The sequence below is a fragment of the Chelonia mydas genome, chromosome 9 (genome assembly GCF_015237465.2).
Source record: "Chelonia mydas isolate rCheMyd1 chromosome 9, rCheMyd1.pri.v2, whole genome shotgun sequence".
In the NCBI taxonomy this organism is placed as follows: Eukaryota; Metazoa; Chordata; order Testudines; family Cheloniidae; genus Chelonia; species Chelonia mydas.
In genome coordinates this window covers 18,754,058-18,762,520 of record NC_057855.1, presented here as the reverse complement: position 1 = coordinate 18,762,520, position 8,463 = coordinate 18,754,058, and the positions used below count along the sequence as shown (strand labels likewise).

The 8,463-nt window shown below is 38.0% G+C and overlaps 1 long non-coding RNA gene across 1 annotated transcript; it reads right to left on the bottom strand.

Annotated features, from left to right (window-relative positions):
• Positions 1-553: 553 nt before the first annotated feature.
• On the bottom strand, positions 554-8,122 carry LOC122461825. The gene is made up of 3 exons (XR_006284025.1): positions 8,056-8,122; positions 3,651-3,705; positions 554-1,264 (listed from the first exon to the last, which is right to left on the bottom strand). It is a non-coding gene; the product is annotated as an uncharacterized LOC122461825 (long non-coding RNA).
• Between the last annotated feature and the right edge of the window lie 341 nt (positions 8,123-8,463).

Sequence of the window (8,463 nt, the reverse complement as noted above, 5' to 3'; positions counted from 1 at the left end):
ATATTGCATCTCTAAATAAACCTTCCTCTGTTGACAAACACTCTTCTTGCATATCAAATATTAATACTTATTTGTGCATTCAGATTGTGTACCTAAATAGTTTAGCATTCACATTTATTTAGTATGCACAGGTACACATTTCAACATTCAAGTGACATCTCATCTCCCTTACTGTAAATTCATGTTCAGGCCATCATATTCTTCTGTGCATCTGCAGGTTTATAAAATATTTCATTGCAGAAGGACCACATTTTACCTTCATCTATCCCTGAGCCTCCCTACTGCAGTCCTTGGGATAGTATAGGTATAACCAAGGGTCAAATTTGGCCCACAGTATTCATTATCTTAATCTGGATGATCATAAATTAACATGAGTGTCCCATCACAAACATGTCAGTTTATCCTAATGATTGTAATGTTGTGATGCAGGCAGACACAAGGAGAACTGAGAGACATTTGTGGCAACACAGTGATTTATTAATAATGAACTTGAAGAGACAAAGAATAGTAAGCAATACTCTGCATGTGCAGATGTCTTCTGGATTAACTCTTAAAGAATATGCCCCAACAACAATCATTTAATGAGAGCACAATCTAGTCACTGTCATGTTATACTTTTTCCTGCAGGACTTGAACAAGAAAAAAGCTTAATTATTTTCTTAAGTGCATGTTTTTTTATAAGTATTTAAGGAAATCAAAGGGCTTAAAAATAACTTGCCTGTGAGTGACTAAAAGTTCCTCACTTGTGCTCTCCCAACACTTGATTTCCTTGTTAAACATCACTTCAAATACTAGTCTAAAGACAAAGCTAGATCACTCAGTTCCTTATATGCTACCGACAAACATGAATACAGAACCAAACAGTGAGCAAAATAAATAAATAACCAACCACCAGGTTTGGAAGTTAACCTAACTTTGACCTTAGACAGCATCTTCCCAATTGTTTTTTGTTCCTTGTGCATAACGTGTTTCTTTTTCCTTCTGCAATGCGATAAGTATGTTATACACATATGGATCTCACAAGTGTGGAAGTTTGTTAAGTGAGATAGTAAGAGCCACACACTCAGCCTCATCTTTCAGCTTCTATGGCGTCTGGGGTTATCTCACTGCATTCTGCTGCCTCATTGATCACATTGCAAATGAATATACTTTCCACTGAAAAAAGTGCGAGAGAAGTGCCAGCTGTGACGATGATTGTTTTCTGTATTCGGAATCATCTTCACGAGCATTTGTTGTCATCCACTATTTATATATCAGTAAGATCCTATTTAGAAAGAGAAAAATCAGGAGGCAGAAAAGGCAAAAATATTCCATGGCACAGGGGCAAACTAAGCAACAACAGGACACAAATAACATAGCTGCTAAGGGCTCTTATCTACTATGCTTCAATGCAGATGTATTTATTCACTTTAAAAATGGGCCATAAACTAATACAACTGATGGAATTCAAAAATTCCTCTCAGATAAACATCGTATTTGGAAACCATGAACCACAATAAAGAAATAGGTTGATAGAATTAGAGATAGAAAGAACCTCATCTCAGTAGAGACATTTTTGGCAAATATATACTTATAATTAACTATAAGGACTCACTATACCCTAGAGCCTACTTAAGAGAATGAAAATGCAGAACTCAATAAAAAGGTATATATTTTAAGCATAGTGAAAGGGGATTTGCCATTTAGCTCTCTTTCATGTTAATGGAACTTATGCAGCTAAATTCCACTGCACTATACTGAAAATTAACTCATAAATATGATACTGAGAAAATATAAAGCCATGATTTGATTTTCCAGTTTAAACATCTTTCATTTCATCCATGGACATTCTACACAACTCAAAAGGATATACTTATTATACCCTATATTTTCCTTTTTAATTTATTGGAAAAAGCAGTGATCAGTGATTGTAGCAGATTCAATTAGATGCCCCAAAGACTGGAATTTCAAATTCAAATATTGATATTCAAGTATGTCATTGTGACAGATGTGGCAATTTCCTGCAATATCCCTGGAAAACCTTACTGAATTTAAGCTTAAGTAGCTTTGGAGACTATTGTATTAATGCAATGGTTATGTATTACTACGGGCTATAATTGTACGTAGCCTTTCTGGAGGTGATGTCTGATGTGAACCTTGTGAAGTGTTATGAACTTGAAAGGACTGTATTGAGCAATGTGCCAGTAAAGAATGGACTTTTGGTACAAAGTGTCAAGTGGTTTGCCTTGGGAATTTCTAAGGGGAGATCAATGACAATTTCCCACTTCTGGTTTTGCAAAGCCTGGCCTTTTCAAGCAACCCCTTGAGAAGGGGATCATTGTCTTCTGATTACCTGTTCCAGGAGTCTCAAGATCAAAGGCCCAAGCTGTATAAAGGAAAGACTGAGCTATTCATGGGGGATGCTAGTTCTAAGATTGTTATGAACTCATAACCACAGAAAAATGTCCAACAGAAGGAGCCAAGTGTGCACACACAAAAGCGATTTAATAATGAGATGGCTATATGCTGACATAACTTACCGTCGGTTGACATAATTTTGTAGTGTAGACATGGCCTTAGTGGGGTTTGACGGACTGACTCCAGAGCCCTTGTTGGGATTGTGGTGATCTCTGGAAAGCTTTATTAGCATGCACATGGGTACTTTTAGTCTTTAATACATTTTAACAGTAATGCTTTAACCTTAAATATAAACTTGCAACTGTGGGCAATTGCATCTGTTCATAGCATTAGAAGAAAAAGCAAAGTGCAGGCACTGGCCTGTGGATACAACAGTGTAGGCAGGGAAATGTGCAGCCTGGAAAAATCCAATGAGAAGGGAGAGAGAGGGGGGTCACCCCCCAAGAAAGGTGACAGCTGAGGAGTCTTGAGTGGGTGCCCTTGCTGGACCATGGACAGGAATACAGGTGCAGTTGTCCTGTACTGTGACAGTCTTTTCAAGTGGTTAGAAATAAAAAGGTACGAACAGGGCCGCTGCAACAATTTTTATAGTGGGGATGCTGAGAACCATTGAACCAAACTGCAAACCCTGTATATAATGGAAACCACTTCAAGCCAGGGGATGCAGCTGCACCCCCAGCACCTGTAGTTCCAGCACCTATGGGCATGAACTAGAGCTGGCTGGAAATTTTTGAAAATATCAGTGAAAAATAGGCCTTTTTCCCCCCACAATCATTTCTGTGAAAAATATTTTCTGACTCGTGAGAGTGAGCCCCCTAACATTTGCAAAAAAGCCTCAGCCCTCTACCAAATTCAACACTATCTACAGAAGGTAACACTTTACAGAATCCTATTACAATAACAACTAATTTATTTTTTACAAAACAACATGTAATTCCCTGGTCCTGTAAACAAATATGAAAATGCTCATAGGAATAGTCCTAATGATTTCATGGGCATAGGAAAATGCATAACTGAGGGGGGGAAATACATAACTTTACAGCTGTGTATCCATAATTATATATCATCTTGCACTCTGATTGGCCTAGGCGATGGCATATTATGGTAATAAGTGTCCATCAATAATTGTATATCATCCTGCACTCATGTTGATACTACAGCATTTCACTACTACCAATGTCAATCTAATTGCTGTGGTGCCAGTATTGAACTATACAGGTAACAACAAATATTTGCCCTTCTTTCATACACACCTTGGATGCCAATTTGATTCATTCCCCAGCGAGGAATTAGAACATTCAGTGCCATCTGCAAGGAGTAGAGAATATATTTAATAAAGTCAAACTATTTAATGATAATTTGCAGCATCTATCTCATTGAATGTATCCATCAATTTGAATGGCAAAGTTTTATTTCCCTCAGCTATCTGGAACATTTTATTTATGTGTTAATATTATTTTGTTAGGTATAAAACCACAATATATTTTAATCACATATGCAATAAGATTTAAATTATGATTGGAACACCTGGATTACATAAAATTTGAGCATTCAAAGCAAGCAAGCAAAAACAGCCCATTACCCAAAAGTGGTGCTTAAAAGTGAACTTCACTGCAGAAAAATACTTTAACAACCCTAAGGCCCAGCTCTAAAAGTACTTATGTTGTGGTCCATTTACACACTGATTTCATTTCATGTGCTTTACTCAAACAAACATCATCTGGACTTTTTTTCCCCCAAGCACACTGTTGTAATTACAAACTTCCCCTGGTATACTCTCAGGTGTTATAGTTATTATTCTGTTGTTCAAGTGGAGAAAACTTAAAAAGAAGACAGTTGGACAAGGGATGTCTCCAAAAGCTCATAAAAACTTTTGGGTCAGATCCTCAGCTGGTGAATGAACATCAGCATATCTGCACTGAAGTCAGTGGAACTACTCTGATTTGCACCCATTGAGGATCTGGCCCTTTGGGCAAGATATTAAAAAAATCTCAGCTCTATTATCCATCTCCAACCAGCAAGGAGCTGAGAGATGCGTCAGATGGATGTGCCGTCTTCCAAAAATGCAAACCTCATTTATTAAATAAGTAAAACTTCCAATAAAACAAAAATCAGTTCCTGAAGAAATGCACATAAAAGTTACTCTCTCTCTGAAAATCAATTTGAAGAAACAAACCCAGCACAACAGCTATGCAGTAATTTGGTAAATAGTTAAACTATTATCCAGGGTTATGGACCTGGTCCTGCAGCCTTTACTCATGTGAATAATTCTTCCTCAAGTGAGTAGTTCCACTGTACTTAATGGGAGTTTTGCCTGAGTCGGGATGGCAGAATTGGCCCCATGGTCAGAGATTATTCTTCTAATTAAAAACAATTGTCTGTTTTTAAAGAAAAATTAAAATACATCAATAGAGTCCAGTTAGAGCCTGATGCTTTAATTTGTTGGGCATGTTCAGGATAATGACCTCAGTAGGAATAAGCAGCATTCAATACTTTGCACGAGGCACACAGCACCTTACAGGGTCCTGCCATTCAACTGGATAAACATACAAAAACTGGTTTCCAAAACCAAACCAATTTCCCATACTTTCTGTGCTATCATGTAAACCAGGTAGAGTTAAGACCCTGCTTAGTTCCCTGATGTGTCCCTAACCCTGAGAAATTCTTCCCAGAAAACCATTTTAGCATGGGTTAAGGTTTATTCAGCCTAAGCAGCAAACCAAATAATTCTGGCCTCTTTGTAAATGAGGCTGGACATTTAGCAATAACAGGCTCCCTCGTAGGAATTATATCATGTCTCATTTTGATCCAGGCAGGAAATACCTTAAGGACCTAGAAATACAAAGCAGGAAAATAGTTATCTATGTATGACCTCCAAATGTTTGTTTCTAGCTGGCTTCTAAAAATTATTGAAGATTCCCAGTTGGAAGGTTGTCCTTATTTTTAGTAAAACCTGTTCATCCATCTCTATTTGGAACAGCTTTCTCTCTGTATGAAATTCCAAATGACTATGAATTCCTAAGTAGCCACTAATCTCCCCCTTCTCCCTTACCCCACGCTACTGAGTCACTTGCACCCACTCAGACTTTCTCTACCACCGTTGCAGTCACAAGTGATACCCTTTGCTTCTAAATTTTATTGACTCTACCTTGCACAGATTTCCTCTCTTAACAGTTCATTCACTGGAGGAGGAGGAATGGTCAGTTGGCCCTTGACACTGTACAGCACTGGCTTGATCCAAAGTCCATTGAAGTTAATTAGAATATTTGTTTTGACTTCATTGCACTTTGGATTGGGCCCTTATATTGCATATGCCGAATAATGAACTGGATCAACTGCTGGTAGATGGTTCCCAAACAGGATTTGGATTGTGGAAATCAGCTTTATAATGTTAATTATTATGGTATTGTAAGCAGCCAGTGGTATTTGTGCAGTCCTAAAAGAGAACCGTTCCACACATCAGATGCTGACAACTTTTGGGACCTTTGCCATTATGTGTAGCAGAGTATTAGGTGGACCAGGAGGTGAAGCACACATCCCCTATTCATTTTACTCTCGGAATTCAGAATGTTTCCTCCTTTGGAGGGCTCAGCAGCATGTATTTTAGCTTCTCGCCTAGTATCTTTGTGTTATGCAGATTGTTCTGGTTGAAGATATATGCTGTAGATTCAGACTAAGCAAGGCAGCTGTTGCATCGTGTTACACTTGCTATGAGTCTTAGCACTTGTCATGTGTATCACAACTTCTCTTAGCTTTTTTAAACACTTTGTTCCATAAAAAAAAAAAAGAGGAACAGACAGATTGTCAGCTGGCAAACAAAACTCTCTGCTCATACTGAGAAAGAAGGATACAGATATTACTGGGCAATCACTACTATGTTGATCTACTTTGATCTATTTTCTAGGTGCTATCTACAAAGCCATAACATCTCAAATCTATCTTCTATCTATATATATTTTATATTCATTTTTTTCCTTCTCTTTGATCATTCTTTTCTTCTTAAAACAGCTATGCAGATGCATATATTGAGATAATCGTAAAGGAATCAGTCATGCCATCAAGGCATACCCTTATGTTGGGAGTGGTCCAGAGTTGCACAATGGATGGGGAACCTGGCATTAGGAAAGTGTACAAAGGCATCCTGTCACCTAGACAACTGGTAGCTTTGGCAGCCATTTTGCCTTCCTTAGTGAAAACTCTAAAGCCCTTCAAATGTGTTAGAAATAACAAATATATATGGTTAAATATACAACCTTTTGTATTAAATGTCATAAAAATGGTTATGGTTTTGGTTGATTTTCTATTCAGTTCTCCTGTCATGATGTAGTTTGTCTGATACAGACAAACTGAACTGTGTCTGGACTTGATCCAAAGCACACTGAAATCAATGGAAAGATTATAATCAGGCTTTTGGTGTAGGGAAGTGGTATCTGATGCAAAAGGAAACATATACTTATATGGTTTGATTTTGTATCCCCTACATAAAATACTCACTAACTCAGATTAATAGTGCTCTTCACTCATAAGGTATGTTAGTAAAGGTAGCTGATTCTTTACTTCATGTGAAATTCCTTCAAGGCTATTTCAAACTAGTAGTTAGATTTCTGTCTCTAATATCAATAGTAGCTTTTGTAGTACTAGCAGGTTGAGAAATAGATACATTATTTTCTGAACATTCTAACTTTCTTAGATATAAATAGGAAACCAAACCACTTGTCTCACTCCCAAGGTTTAAACCCCATGACATTTTTGATGCTTCTGTTCTGGCTTTGTCAGTGAATTTGTCTTTTCACTGGTTTCAGAGTAGCAGCCGTGTTAGTCTGTATTCGCAAAAAGAAAAGGAGTACTTGTGGCACCTTAGAGACTAACCAATTTATTTGAGCATAAGCTTTCGTGAGCTTAGAACAACGCTTCCTCAGCTCTCGTCCCCTAATGCCCCTACTCTACTTGTACTATATTGATGACATCTTCATCATCTGGACCCATGGAAAAGAAGCCCTTGAGGAATTCCACCATGATTTCAACAATTTCCATCCCACCATCAACCTCAGCCTGGACCAGTCCACACAAGAGATCCACTTCCTGGACACTACAGTGCTAATAAGTGATGGTCACATAAACACCACCCCATACCGGAAACCTACTGACCGCTATTCCTACCTACATGCCTCCAGCTTTCACCCTGACCACACCACACGATCCATTGTACTGTGCCAAAGGCTTTATAATTTTATCCACTATAGCCCTTTTTCTGCTCAGTTTTCTGCTCAGTTTTATGGCACATGGCCATTCAGAATGTTATCTTCTTCATGTTTTTTGTCTCAGCCTCATTATCTTTTATTTTCCTACAATGAAATGCATACGCTACTTATCTGTTCATACACTTCGTTAACCTAAGTCATTCAAAAGTTTATTGATTGTACCCGGGATTTTTTTTTTTTACATCAACAGATTTCACCACCTTATTACATGCTCCTTCATCTAGGACCTTTTGGTGTGTTGCTAGCCAGCTTTTTTCCTGACAAACTGCTTCTGGACTAGGTCTGACCTAATGAGGTAGTTAAACATTTTGTTTATGGAAAGAAACATCCAAGAAATTTAGTACACATGGCCTCCCTTACGCGCATGCATACTAATTGTTCAGAAGTAAATCATAACCTTTTAGGTGTCTCCCAGCCTCCAGCCGAGTGGCATTTTTTCTAGCGCAGGTTTAAGCACCGACGTCCATCTTTTCAGCCTGGATATTCCCAACATTTTCTTTCTTGAGGAAACAAAATAAAACGGAACACCCGCTGTATTACATTAACTTTGCATCTGCTGTTACGTTCCGGGATTCCCAAAAGGTCTGGGGACCTGGTTTTCAAAGGCAACATCCAGTTTTCGTTCACAATTAATTGCAGGCACAAATTATATTTAATTTCCTACCTGACTGCACCATCCATCAGGCATGGTGACTAGATAGCTAGGTCCTATTTTGGTGTCCACAGTCAGCTGCAATATAAAAATGTCAGAGATATTAACCAGAAAAATAATTCACATATTCAAAATCAAGGCCAGATTCTCACA